The sequence below is a fragment of the Schistocerca nitens genome, chromosome 1, assembly GCF_023898315.1.
Source record: "Schistocerca nitens isolate TAMUIC-IGC-003100 chromosome 1, iqSchNite1.1, whole genome shotgun sequence".
NCBI lineage: Eukaryota > Metazoa > Arthropoda > Insecta > Orthoptera > Acrididae > Schistocerca > Schistocerca nitens.
The window spans coordinates 219,086,108-219,101,100 of NC_064614.1; the positions used below are offsets into that span (position 1 = coordinate 219,086,108).

Here is a 14,993-nt window from a genome sequence, read left to right on the forward strand (position 1 = left end):
CTCCACAGTTGACACAGATGGGAGGCAGGGCACATGGAGTATTGGGATGTGATGGGCATCTGCAATCTCAACATGTGATGTTGGAAGTACAGCAGGAAGACTTATGACCGAACTTCCATCATTTAAGGCACCGCATTGAGGGAGGGATATAGGCTTTTACATCACAGCGGTAGATCATCACCTTGACCTTCTCGGGTAATGTACCACCCTTGAAGGCCAAGATGAAGGTACCTGTGGCAACCTGATTATCCCTCAATCCCCGATGGACATGCCACATGAAATGTACACCTCGACGTTCTAAATTGGCGTCAGACTACAAAAGAAGGTCCGCGTGAAAAATGATACCCTGGACCATATTTAAGCTCTTATGGGGCGTGATGGTTACAGAAACATCCCCCAGCTTTTCACAAGCGAATAATGCCCATGACTGGGCAGAGGATGCTGTTTTGATCAAGACTGACTCAGATCTCACCTTGGATAAGCCCTCCACCTCCCCAAACTTATTCTCTAAATGCTCAATAGAAAACTGAGGCTTTATCGTCATGAAAGATTCCCCTTTACCGGGGCGAATAAGAGACACTGCCATCCTTAGCCTGACATTCCTCCCATGGTGTGGCCAGGGAGGGGAACGATTTGGGGTTGTACTTCTGTGGATTGAATTGGACCCATGAACACTTAGAGACTGTGGTGTTTGACCACCAGCAAGAGATAATGTACAACGCTTCATAGTTTGTCATCCAACCTGATGCCACCCACTCCGACCAGAGGCCCTCCCCATGGGTGCTACCCAGCTGCAGCAACGGCCACCTGGCAGGTAGGCATCAGCAGAGTGATCCCTGTGTCATTAGGGGGCTACAACGAACAGGGTACATGGCGGCCTCACCACAACGGACTGGCTACCGTGATGGCTATCAGGTTCAACCATGCAAACAAGTGCATTATCATCGTCAGCATAGAAAACGATACTGCACAGTTGATGGAAAAATACGCACCCAGGAGGTGACCTCGCCCAACAATTACAGAATGAGCAGAAGTGCAGTTCCATGTCAATGAAGGATGCAATAGGTCTCAACGCATGATGGACACGATGCACCATGTAAGCTGCCCTTGCCCAACTGGCTCGCTATTCGGGAAAATTTTGAAAACTGTAGGTCAAACCCTACAGGGTACCATCACAAAGGCCGAAACATGAGACTCCTTTTAGTTGCCTTTTACGGCAGGTCTATTCTAACCCCCGGACCCACAGGGGGAGAGTTGTGGAAGAAGTACTGTCCACATTTGTCAACAAACTTCCACCTATTTATTCACCAATTCCTTCAACAGAAAAAAACTGTGGTACAACTACAGGATTTTTGGATATAACGGCAGTCCTGGAACAAAATGCCCTTTTACATATGACGGTTTAAATCACATAGACACTGGTGAGAGACTGGCTCAGAGTATTACTTCCTGTGAGTGTATCATTGCAGTTTTCTTTGGCTAGACATGCCACACTATGTTGTGCATATCTTTCAAGCTGAAGTCCTCAATTCCATTTTCATTTATTGCCCTTTCAGTACCCCAAGTATTTTTATTCATATCGCGCACCCTGATATGACCGCCAGCTGTTGATCATCATGGCCTGAGAGGCCATTAATTATGAAAATTACACTACGACTTGGCACTTTCAATACATTTATAACACTGTTGTCATTAGCACATTGCTGATTTCCATAACACTTGTTCCTGATTGCACAAGTGAGCCAGATTATATCAAATGGCAAGGGACTTTTAGCACAGCTCTAGAATAGCTATACCCTAACAAATTTAAATTTCCACATAATATTACCTCATTGTGCCTGGAAGTAAAGAAGTTTAATAATGAATCATCAGAATTAATTCGAAATTATTATGACTTTCTATGAAAATCGACTTGGAAAGCGATCATTTTGAAGCTTGTGCTGCAGAATATGTGTGTGTGTGTGTGTGTATTCTTATGTAGGTGGCAACACCACCGTCCTTACTTTACCTGCAATAACTGGTTGCTAAGATACATTCATCCATTTTCAGCATTGATATTCGTGTTGTCAGATGACGTTCTGAAAAACATTACATCTACACAATTTGCAGGCTGCAGATCACCTGAAGAAATAAAAAGTTTGCTGAATTTATTTCTTCATCCTCTAATATTCTGACACATACTTATTGCAGTAAACTCCTTTTCATCTTCACATAGCACTCGAAAAAATTTTCGTACTGGTGGCTTTAAATCTGTGTTTAACCCCCCATCCCTTTAAAAAAAAAGTAGGCCTACTGCCCTCCCATCAATGACTACAGACATACGCTTATTATGTGACAGTGTCACCCTTTAACAATTCCACCATCCACCCAGGCAATTTCTCCTTCCTTTTCCTGTTGAGATGTATGTCACATCTTGTCAATAGCATCAACTATGCACAAACTGCATTCAAACCTGCACCTGACAGAAGCTGTTTGACAGGAGCTGCTCACAATGCTTCAAAACAGGAAGAAAATAAACATTTTTCTACCTTTTTGTTCATAGCAATCATCTGAAGGAACCTGGTGTAAACAATAGACTTTTGGGGAATGTTGCAAGTAGTTCACGTATATATTTCTGTGGGATCTTACTAAAACCTTTGCTTAGGTCAAGAATCATATTGAGACATCAACTTGTTTGCATCTCACTTTAGGCAACAGAAATATTTCACATTAGTAGGCAAAAGGCACATAAACTCATCCTGTTTGTTTATGGATGGGGTACATAAACGATTGCCCACCAGGCAATCCAATCAAACTAGCAATTTTTCCAATGCCTGAAAATTCATGCCATTTCTAATTTATTACCGCACATTTTGGAAGCAATTTCACAGTACATTTTTGTTTCAGTGACAGACGCTTTCACTAAGCTGTTCACAGCTTTGACTATTTTAAGCTTCTTATTTGCTTCATGTGTCCTATTACTAAGACTGGCATTACCACACCACTGCTAATATCTGCATTGGACGTGACACTCCATCTAATTTAACTTCATTCTTTACAGTTATGGTACAAACTTACTTTATGGCATTACTTTTTACTTTACGGTATACATTTACTTTACTTCATTAACTTGATGCTTGTTCAGATTTCACCCATTACCCCCAAATCTCAAAATTGCGACACACACACACACACACACACACACACACACACCAATCTTTATACTAAGCAAGTAAATCAAAGGAAGGGCAAGTACCAAGAACAGGTCCCCTGCCAGCTTCATCAACACCGAGAATACATGGTTCTTCTGTGCACACAGCAGGAACATTTGAACACAAGGTCAAATTCTCGCTGTTGTCAGAGTTCGAAAATGATTGCCCAAAATCTTCAGCACACGTTATTTCCTGATACTCTTCTTCATTCATCATAACTGGATAAACAGTTTAATCACTAGTAGCCACGACTCTAACCTAAAAGTAAATGAGCATACACTCTACCAGCTACTCAATTTTCGCGCGCTATAGTATAGTAGTCTCTGACGCATTCATAACATCAGCGATTTCTCCCTAAACTAGTCAGTCAGCCACCTAAACTTAACTTTATGCGGATTTAAAATATACTCATGAACCTTCTTTAAAGAAAGTTATTTCATTAATACCATTTCATAACATAGCACACAAGTGCAGGACTTAAATTATTACCCGTGTGTGTGTGTGTGTGTGTATGGGGTTTATACGGCCACGTATCGTTGGCGCACGTTGACTTACGCACATAAAAATGAGTGTGTAAACACCCAGAACCGCACATCACCACAACTGGCGCACGCACAGAGGAAAATTGAACCTGGATCTACTTCCACTACTTTTTCATCGTATTCACGAGATAACTCTTCTTGCCGAATGGCATGACTGTTTTTGTCGGTATGTGAAAGTAGCAAATATTTTATGGAAATATACATCGATACTAGGCATGTGGCCTCTTCCTTGTTAAAACAATAATACAGGGTATATACTATTTGTACAAATTTAATGAAAAGTGCTGCATGGTACAACAGTCTTCCCTATGTGTGAAGTTATATGCATTAACAGATCTGGCATACAAGAAAAGAATTCTAATGTTCAGCAGTAGTCCTTCCCAATTTTCATTGCTTAATGCAAGTGTGGGGCTATTCCTTACCATCAAGGTAGGTTGTTGCAAATCTGGATTCCTTGTTTTAAATAGTACACCTAAAATACAGTGGTTTCATCTTTCTATGCATGGGGTTTAAGATTTTTTCCTCGTGCAGCCGATATTTGTCTTTACGACAGCTATATTTCTGGCATATATTCGCTACTGTATTTGTTTTATTGAGCTACAGTTATACATGAATGAAGAGGCAGTACATGATTTAATTAATGTACCCCAGTATGAAATCAGTCACATACTTTAATGGGCTAAAGGGAGGCAGGATGTATAATGCGCCACAAAGCAGATGAGGCACTGGTGGAAGTAAAGCTGTGAGGAAGGATGTGAGTTGTGCTTGGATAGCTCAATTAGCAGAGTACTTGCCTCTGAAAGGTGAAGGTCCCGATTTCGAGTCTCGGTCCAGCACACAGTTTTAATCTGACATGAAGTTTCATTTTCTCTCTTGCACTCCACGTCAGTTAAATCAGATGAAATAGTGAGGTATTTTGTACTGTGTTTTGGAGTTACATTTGGTGCAAGGGCACTAAAAACGTGGTATTATAGGATTTTATCCATCTTTAGCAACTGTAATTATATACAGAAATAATCAGTAACCAATCAGATGAAATAGTGAGGTATTTTGTATTGTGTTTTGGAGTTACATTTGGTGCAAGGGCACTAAAAACGTGGTATTATAGGATTTTATCCATCATTAGCAACTGTAATTATATACAGAAATAATCAGTAACCAATAGTAACATAAACGAATTTTTATTTCCTTAACCAATTTAAGGCACTTAGTGCGCTCCTTCAGGAGGCTGTGCAGAAAGACATACCACAAATAATTAGAAGTTAGAAGACAATATTAAATTTAAGGAGCAAAAATTTAAAAAATTAAAAATTTAAAGATAAAAAATTGTATTAATTTATGACTGTCCCATTATTTGCGAATGTCAGAGCAATAAGATGCACGCATCCTATTGCTGTGCCTGTACAAAAATGGTATAAAGATGCCAAACAACAATTGTAAACATCATGCGAGAATGGGAGTGAATCAGTTAATGAAATGCATATCTTGAGGTTGGTCACAGAATTCGGATAAAAGTACAATAACACAATAAAACAGAACCTTACACAACTATCGTTGTCTTAAGGCATGAACGAAAAATGTAAGTGCATATAATCAGCATAATGAGTAATATAAAAAACCTAATGATATATAAAATACCAAAGAAAAGCGGCGCTGTGGATTGGAAATGTGGGAACTAACTTCCAGACTGCTGTAATGAGGTCAGTAAAATGCTAGCAGAGAGGCTGTCAGCGAAAACAAAGTGCAAAGCATTTATATCAGTTTCCCATTGCTCCCTACCACCTCACTATCTCAAACCACCATCCCCTTCCCACCCAGTTTACCGCCTTATCACACCTCTCCCTTCCCAAACTTAGCCCTGACCCCCCCACATGTTATGTCTTTCTCACAGAGTTTTGTGTATATACTTTAGCTTCTCTCTTTCTTCCCATCTTCCTGTGTATCTGAAACTATTCTGCCTTCTTCCCTTCCACAATTCTCCCTTTTCGCTACCCTGATTGCCCCAAATCTTCCATCTCATATTTTCCTTCTCATTGGTCAATTATGATAGCAGTGCTATACAACCAGCCTCTCTAGGTTACAGTTGCTGCTACAACTACTTGTTTGGAGTTATATTCAGTAAGTTGGAGCCAGTAGATCGCAGTTAGTATGCTTGTTTCAATAGTTGCAGAAAGTGACTATACTCAGATGGTCACTGGTTTTCTGTTTATAGCTGGTAGATCTTAAGCAGAGACCAAACATATGTGACAGAACTTGTAACCTCCCCACAATAATTTGATGGTGACAATAATTATTAGAAATGGAGCCAAGTGTAACCTCCCGCAAAAATATTAATGACAAAGACAATTAAATGAAAACTAGCAATCTGACCCAAGTATAAGTTTCTCATAAAATGAAAGTCAATTCAGTGATAATAAAATCTCAGTGACAATGAAAATGCAAATAGACCGAAATGTGAGTCTTTGGCCCTGTGCAAAAATCAGAATTAATTTCTTACCTTAGTATAACTGCATGTAAAATATCTGCTCTTATTCTGCGCCACAGCTTGGAGGAAATGCATCGCAATAATTATATATTTTTTTTGAAGTTAACTGAAAATTTTGTTTAAAGGAAATGGAAGGAAATAGAATGATTCTTTTGTTAAAAATTGCTTTGAAATCAAAATTATTATTGGGGGCGATTCTTACACAAATTAGTTACAGTTAATTTACATCATTAGTTGAGCGCAATGCTGCTTAATAATATACCTTGTCCTGAATCTCGACCATTGCGGTGCCGACGCCCGCCGACTGCTCTGGGCTACCACTACTGACAGACTGCTCTTCGCTACTACTACCGACAGACTGCTTGACTCGCTACTGCACTCGACAGACTGCTCTCTGGTCAGAGATTCTGTGGCTCGCCATCGCTGCCCATGAAACGTACGCATTTCATAAACCTCCACTGGGGGGGGCAAAAATTTGGCAGCGATGGTGAGTCATTTGGACTTGCCAATCGCGGCAAAATTTTTCCTTTAATTAATTAACTTTTACAATTTACAAAATATTCAGATGTAGTTCATGAATTAAATGTTGTGCACATGCACCGAGTACAAAACACTTCATACAAGACAAAATATAAGTACAAAACATATTAGTAAATCAGAAAAATGTATATACAAATTATTTGATAGATAACAAAGTGCACACGCACTGTAAGATTCTGTAGCATTTTCAGACCAAATAAATAGAACGGCAAAATAGCATTTTGATAAGTGACATGAGTGCACATGCACTGCAGTTCAGAACATGTCAGCATGTGGTGAAATGTATATACAATGAGTAAAACATATCACGAAATCATAAAAGGTATACAGAATGAGCACAAATCATATTGAAAAATGAGAAAAGTGCACAGGCACTGAAGTTCAGTAGAAAACACATAAGTGCACATGCACTGAAAACTTTCTGAACATTTTCATAACAAATAAACGCAAGGGTAAAAAATCATCAAATCACAAAAAGTATATACAATATAGATGACAAGAGTGCACACATACTGCACTTCAGAACAAATCGAAAAATGTCTTTAGTATTTTCACAATAAATAAACATAATGGCAAAAAATCATGTCGACAGGTGACATAAGTGTACTTGCACTGGAGTTCAACAAATCGAAAAGAAATGTATAGGCCATGAACATAAATGATGTTAGCTAAAATGATTTTCACTATGAGGATAGGAAAAGGAAAGGATTGCATTATGGTTGTAGCACTTTAGTTTGCACACAGCTGCACTGAAAGTCCATATCTTTCCACAGAATCACAACACCAAGTGATACAATCTGCAGTTCAGAAGCATTTATCAACGTATCAAGACACTGAAACGTCGTAGTAATATTCCATGCTATCATTTGGCAGTACACCAGGTACACCAAACAGTGGGACCATAATAACGTCTTCATCGCTTACAGTGGTGGACAGCATGTCGTGTCAACACCACGCTCTTAAGAGGCACACCAACGTAGAATTAGTGCAAAAACCAAATATAGTGCTCCATGATAATGAGGATGGACAAGACAATGGATGTTACAATAATTTCAGGTAGTTAGGTCAGAAGGTGAAGGACATTAACTAACACACAAGTCTTGATTAGTGATTACATAAGTAGTTTGCGGCATCCATAGTCTAGTTATTGAACATTTCTGTACCATGTATTTTAGTATTACAGAATAATGTTCATAAAATTAAATTATTGCCATCATGGGTAGTCGTATTACAATAAACAGCGGCAATCTTTGTCCAGTTACAAACCATGTTTAGTATGACAGAATAATGTTCATCAGAAGTCTTAATTACATTAATTATTGGCACTCAGTGGCCATTTACTAAAATCATTATTGAAAACAAGAGCTAATTAATGGCATAATTAATAACATAATTTATATAGTTACATTAATTATTGGCACTCGGTGGCCAGCAAGTATTGAATAGTATAAAACATTGTTCATCATTCAGTATTATTCAGATCATTAAGAAGTCATTATAAAAAAAATCAGTTAATTACAATCATAGCATTAATAATCATGGGCATTATAAGTAGTCTCATTACAATAAACAGTGGCAGTTATTAGCCAGTTACAAAATTACAATCATAGCATTAATAATCATGGGCATTATAAGAAGTCTCATTACAATAAACAGTGGCAGTTATTAGCCAGTTACAAAATTACAATCATAGCATTAATAATCATGGGCATTATAAGTAGTCTCATTACAATAAACAGTGGCAGTTATTAGCCAGTTACAAAGCATTATATATTTTTTTGTTTATATACTTTTTTTTTGTATCATTAAGAAGTCATTATTCAAGTGACATACTATTCAGAGCTGATCAGTATTATTCAGAATTATCATAAACTAGTGACATTATATGAGACTGGTAATACATTTTGTTTTTTTTTGTGCTAGCAATGCATTGCTTTGGGTAATTATAAGGGAAAGCAAGAAGAAATAAGAGAAAAAATTGCTTCTAGGTTGTTCCTATAAATGAAAAATGTGTAACGTCATTCGTCAGCTGTACCAAGGTTGTGACACAAGGTAGTATATGTGATCACATGTGTAAATGATATACACAAATGGGTAAAAAAATTGCAAGTATTAGAACAGGTATAATAAGTAATAAGTTTAGTAAGTATCATGAAAAGCTTCTCCTGGACAAAATACAAAATGGATTATTGAGCTGAAAGAAGAAACGCAGACTATGCTGAAAAGTAGTGAACTTCGAATTAACAGGTAGTGAAATGTGTATAAAAAATGTGTTCCATAGCTGTCCTTTCCAAAACCTTCAGTCATCCTACTACACAATATAACACCTGCTGTCAAAGCAAACTGCAACAAATACTTAAATAACTACATAGCATAAATACATAAACGTCAACATCATCCTCATCTGTAAAGAAAAAAAACTTCATTATCCATCACTTCATTATCCATATTATCATAACTTCATTATTATCATCACCTGTAAAGAAAAACTTCATTATTCATAGTAGTATATTCTTCATCATTACTCTTCATCAGCATTCATTATCATCTGCAAAAAAATCGCTTCATTATTCATTACACAACTATTCCTTATCTCTAGCATATTTCATCACTTAAAACTAAGATGTGTAGTTCTGTCTGACAGCCTGCATCAATCGCTTCGTATTCTGAAAGAAAAAATTAGTTAAGACTGCTATTCTACGATGTGTATAGTATATTCTTGTTAATGCTTGTTAATCCTAATCCATTTACTCTTCCTCATAAAGTTATTGCATCTTCTCTCGTTTATTCCGTAGGTGAAATTCTCATTTCTGTTTAATTTATTTCCTTTACGCATCATTTCTTTCTGAAATTGATGAACAAAGATTAATGTCTTGCATTTAAATCATATACCCATTAAATAATGACTGGTTAATGGTGACACAATTAAGCATACAGCATAAAATGACAGAAAACGTAATATGTCAAAAGCATAGACAGAGGTCAAGGGCAAAAGTGTACAGAGAATATCACAATGCAGCAGAAAAAAAGAAAATGTAAAACAGTCTCGATGTTGAGATATCACAGGGAAAAAATGTCAAAGTCACCTGGTGTGTTATACCTTAGCTATTTCATAATGTATACAAACAAAACAGGAAAACAATCATACACACAAAAAAAATGAAAAATGTGCACGGTCTGATGTGTAACGACAAGTAAAGCGACCTGCTAACCTTACTTTGGCGGGCACTTGCCAAGAAAAAATACGATAGTCATCAATAATTAGTCACATAAATATAATTGCATAAGTGGTCATAAAATGTGTAAGTTCATCTGGAAAATAGTGCACGGTCTGATGTGTACCGACAAGAAAAGCAATCTGCTAACCTTACCTTGCCGGGCACTTGCCAAGAAAAAAAATACGATAGTCATCAATAATTAGTCACGTGAATATAATTGCAGAAATGTTCATAAAAATTAGCAAATAGCATTACGGCGTGATAAATCATAAAGTATGTTCACTCAATAAAGGGTTTTATGTTTGACCAATGGTGGTTGCCTTTCGATTTCCTGGTTCTCAGAGTTTCGACGTGTACAACATTGGGGTGAGGAATGCTGCGAATCCGATATGGACCTGCGTACAGAAGTTCAAATTTACTGCACTTACCTTTTAATTTGCTGGATAAATAGTGTGTACGTACTAATATCTTCTGTCCAACGTGAAAGTCTCGGCGTCTACAAACCTGTTTTTGCTGTCTTCTCCGGCGCTCTGCGGCACATTTGATGTTGTTCAGCGCAATGTCAATTATTTCGTGGTGTCGTAATCGACGAGATGTAGGAAATGTTACTAATTCTTTAATTTTGTTTGGTGGTTCAACGTTTTTCAGTATAACAGACTGAGATAGCATAGTGGATTCATTTGGAATGGAATTAATTACATCTTGGAATGAGTGTATGTGTGTGTCCCAATTAACATGTCTTTTGTGGCAGTATATTCTACACATTTTACCAATTTCTTTCATTAATCGTTCACAGGGGTTCGAAGAAGCGTGGTGCTTGGATATATAAATCGGAGAAATGTTTCTAGCTCGTAACATGCGTGTCCATATAGCAGAACGAAATTCTGGTCCATTGTCAGAAATTACTTTCATCACATGCCCTACATGAAATAGAAAATGTTTTACAAATGCTTTCGAAACAGTTTTAGCAGTAGCTTTGCGTAACGGAGTGAAAGTAACAAATTTTGAAGTGAGTTCAACAGCGACAAAGATGTAGCAAAAACCTCTATTAGTTCTCGGAATTGGACCAAAAATGTCTACTGCGGCCATATGTCTTAATTTAACAGGTACAATGGGGTATAATGGAGGAATATGTGAAGTGGTGTCAGACTTAGCTTTCTGGCAAATTTTACATGACGCTAAAACTCGTCGTATACGTTTTTCCATGTTTGTAAAATAACAGTTCTGTCTCAGTATAAGAAAACATTTTCTGGCTCCGTAATGTGCGTAGCTTAAATGCGTGTACCAAATTAATTTATTAACCAGTTCGTCAGGAATGCATAATAACCAATTGTTGCTGTCTGGATGAGAACGGCGAAACAGAATGTCATTGCGTACAGTGTAGTGGTTCCTAATCGTAACATTATTCTTATCTTTCCAAAGGTGTTTAATTTCTTTCCACACATTGTCTTCGCTTTGCTCTCGTGCTATGTCCTGTAATGACGATGAAATAAAATTTTCAAATGCAACTTGCTGAATGTACATAATGCTGAAATTTGCTTTGCAGAAGTTGTTTGCTACGTCTTGCTGATTGTTGCTGAGAGAACGAGAAAGTGCGTCTGCTATAACATTTTGTGTGCCGGGAATGTGAACAATTGTAAAATTAAATTCCTGTAAATAAAGCTTCCATCTGCTTAATCTGTCATGAGTAAATTTAGCCGAAAGTAAAAATTGTATAGCTCTGTGGTCTGTGTAAACAGTCGTATGTCTGCCATAAAGAAAGTGCCTAAATCTCGTAAAAGCCCATACAACACATAATGTTTCCAGTTCAGTAACAGAGTAATTTCGTTCAGCAGTCGACAAAATGCGGCTTGCAAATGCGATGTTTTTAATTACTGTAGAACCATCTTCTTCAATTTCCTGAAAAATATGTACGCCTAAAGCTGTGTTGGAACTGTCGGTGGCAATAGAAAAATTTCGAGTAAGATCTGGGTGCGATAAAAGTGGTGCATTCAACAAAGCATATTTCAAATAACATTCTCGTGAACAAAATTCTGCGTGTCAATAAGTATTGCTTACGTTACTGGAATAGGCTACCTGTACTGTGTCTGGTCAAATTCTGTCGTACGTGCTGTTATTTACGGGACGATGCTGTGGTATTTTGACTATTTAAACTGCTCTGTTATTTCTTACTGACATGTTACGCTATAGATGACACCTATTGTCTGTTTCATTCATGATTATATGTTGTTGCTGACATTCTTGCTGCTGAAAAGATCGACTGTAATGAAATGTACGCTGAAAATTGTGCTCGTTAATTTTACGTCTGTCATAATAGTCACTTCTATACGGCGCATTGCGATACGAGTCGAAATAGTGTGTTTTCTGTACGTAGTTATTTCTCTGCTGTGCGTTACTATTTATTGTAGCTGGGATTATACGTGCACGCGGCGAAACATTAAAGCTTGTACATTACATTGTTGGTCAGGAATGCTAAGCGGCTGACTTTCATGCCGTTGTGGTGAAAAACGTCTATTGTTACCAAAAAAATGCGTTTGCTGTTAATTTTACACATACTGATGATTACGATTTTTTTCTGTTATCAAAATTCTCGTGGTTCTCATTTTTGGAGTGCCTAATGAAAATTGTCACATTCGGTAAAATTTTGTCTTATCGGGTTCTCATTACTCATTTTTCTTAATTCTAGGAAGAGCAATAGTTAAAGAGCTGTTTTGATAGATATAAAGGATAGTAGAAGAGAAGGCAGCAGTGCAGAAAACTAAAGATGAAACAGCACTACTACAGCTCGGGGCCCTATGCTCGCTACGGCACATATTCATTAAAGCGTAATAAATCCCCTGAGGTCAATTACGCACTGCAAATAAATTTTAGTTTTTGCGTTGCAGGCAATGGTGGTAAAATTTCAAACACAAATTGCTGTATTCTTGCTAATTCCAATTTCTGCATTATAGGCAATACTGATGAAAGTACAATGGCAAATTGTCGTATCGAGTTCAAAGCTAGTTTCTGCGTTACAGATAATAGCTGTGGAAGTACAGAAATAAATTGTCGTATACAGCTCAAAGCGTGTATCTGTGCTCTGTCATTATTAAATTCCTTAGATTTTCTTACAAATGCAAATTGCTCATAATCTACGTTCTCGTCACTGATTTTAAGAATACGTTCAGGTTTGTGTGAGAATCTGTTTCTCTGTGTCATTTCTGAATCTAAGTCCCGTACTCTCTGTTGATTACCTAAATTATACGCACTGCGTGAGTCTGACAAATGTTCACAAAGTGGCGTCTGTTGTGATGTCTTATTAACTGAAGTATTTTTTATCTCTGCTACTTCCTGCTGTAAACTTGATAATTTTCTACGCAATGTGTTATTAGATGAATCTATCTCATTAATTGTCTGCTGCAGATTTTGAAATTCCGGTGTTTGATTAAATGAAACCGGTGAAATATCGTCTGATTTATTGTCATTAGTGCTTTCGATAGCATCAATACGACTGGCCAATTCATCATAATTTTCAGTCAGTATTTTAACCTGATCATCGGTTTTAGTGTCAGTGGCATTAATCTGTTTTTGCAACTTACGTGTAGTTTCGTTCAGTTTCTTAACATCAGCTTTGACGACATCGGAATCCTGTGTTAGTTCTAATTGTTCAAGTCTATCGGTCACTGTTTGAAAATCTGTTGTGTATGTGTCTGTTTTCGATTTCAGATCAGAAATTTCGTCACGTAATTCTGTGTTCGACTGTTTGATGGTATTAATTTCGTCGGACACTGTGGCAATATTGTTGTCTACATATGTTTTCGCCTTCGCAAACATTTTATGTTTGTCTTCCTGTCTCTGAGCAGTGATTGTTTCCATGACTTGACGTTTGACTTTATTTTGATCCTGAATAAATTTACGGAAACGCGTATCACTGTTTTGTATGTGAAGACTAAGACGTTCGTTAATCTGAGTGTTCTGTTGTTCGAATTTCGCGTCTATCTTTTCATCCATTGTGCGCGAAAGTTCTACCGTCATTGCTTTAAACTCGTCGCGTAATTGTGTAGCTTTTTCGGTGCATTGTTTAGCGACTGTACTGATTTCCGCTCTAAGTGTTTCTGTTGCAGCTGTTTGCAATTCCCTTAATTCCTGAGCAACAGACTTAATTTCTTCGCTATTTTTCTTTGAACAAGCCTCAATTTCCTCGCGTAACTGTACCTTAGTGTCATGGCATTGCGCAGCAACGTCTCTAATTTGTTCACTTAACTGTCTGGAATTGTTGTCTAATTTTTCATTTAAGTGTTGTTTAAGATTTTCGTTATCTTGTTTGTTCTGTTCTCTAAGTTGTTTGAAATCTTCACTAAGTTTGTCTTGTTTTTCATCCGACCGTATTGAATTGCTGTCTATTTTTTCATTCAACTGTTTGGAAGTGCTGTCAAGTTTTTCACTAAATTGTTTATTCATTTGCAGCAAAAATGCCATAATTGGATTCGACATAAAATCTTCATTTCTATTCTCTGTGCTGTTTAATGTTGTTCTTGCAATTGTCGCGCTTTGTGTGACCACATGGTCATTATGCAATTTACAAAAAGGATTATCAGTCAGACATACACTGTCAGACACTATTTCGGAATTAAATAAATTCGTCGTACTTTGTGTATTCTGTTCATTTTCATTAGACAAATTTGTCTGTTCGTCACGTGAATTTAGTAAACCGGTTGCGTTAAGCTGGGCACCGCTCATTACAATAGAGCGTCCCGCGTCATCGATTGTCGTCAAATCAACAGAGGACATAACCGAGTTCGTTTGTTCATCATTAAGACAAAAGTCATCATTAGCGGTTGGAACGCACTGATTGTTAGTGAACGCAGGATTGTCATCATTACACTGCGTGTCACTAGTACTATCGGTCACGTTGTTTAAGTCGGTAAATTCATTCATTATACCACGCGATACACTATTCACAGTCTTTCGCGGCATTTTTACAATAGTCACAATTAATCACAAAAAAAGGAAATAAGCACAATGCAAAATCAACACA

At 37.3% G+C, this 14,993-nt stretch overlaps 1 protein-coding gene across 2 annotated transcripts in view; it reads left to right on the forward strand.

The window, feature by feature from the left end:
• The window catches only part of LOC126246060 (protein spitz-like), a 624,919-nt gene that overhangs the window by 320,839 nt on the left and 289,087 nt on the right, over positions 1 to 14,993 (forward strand). The window lies entirely within an intron of this gene.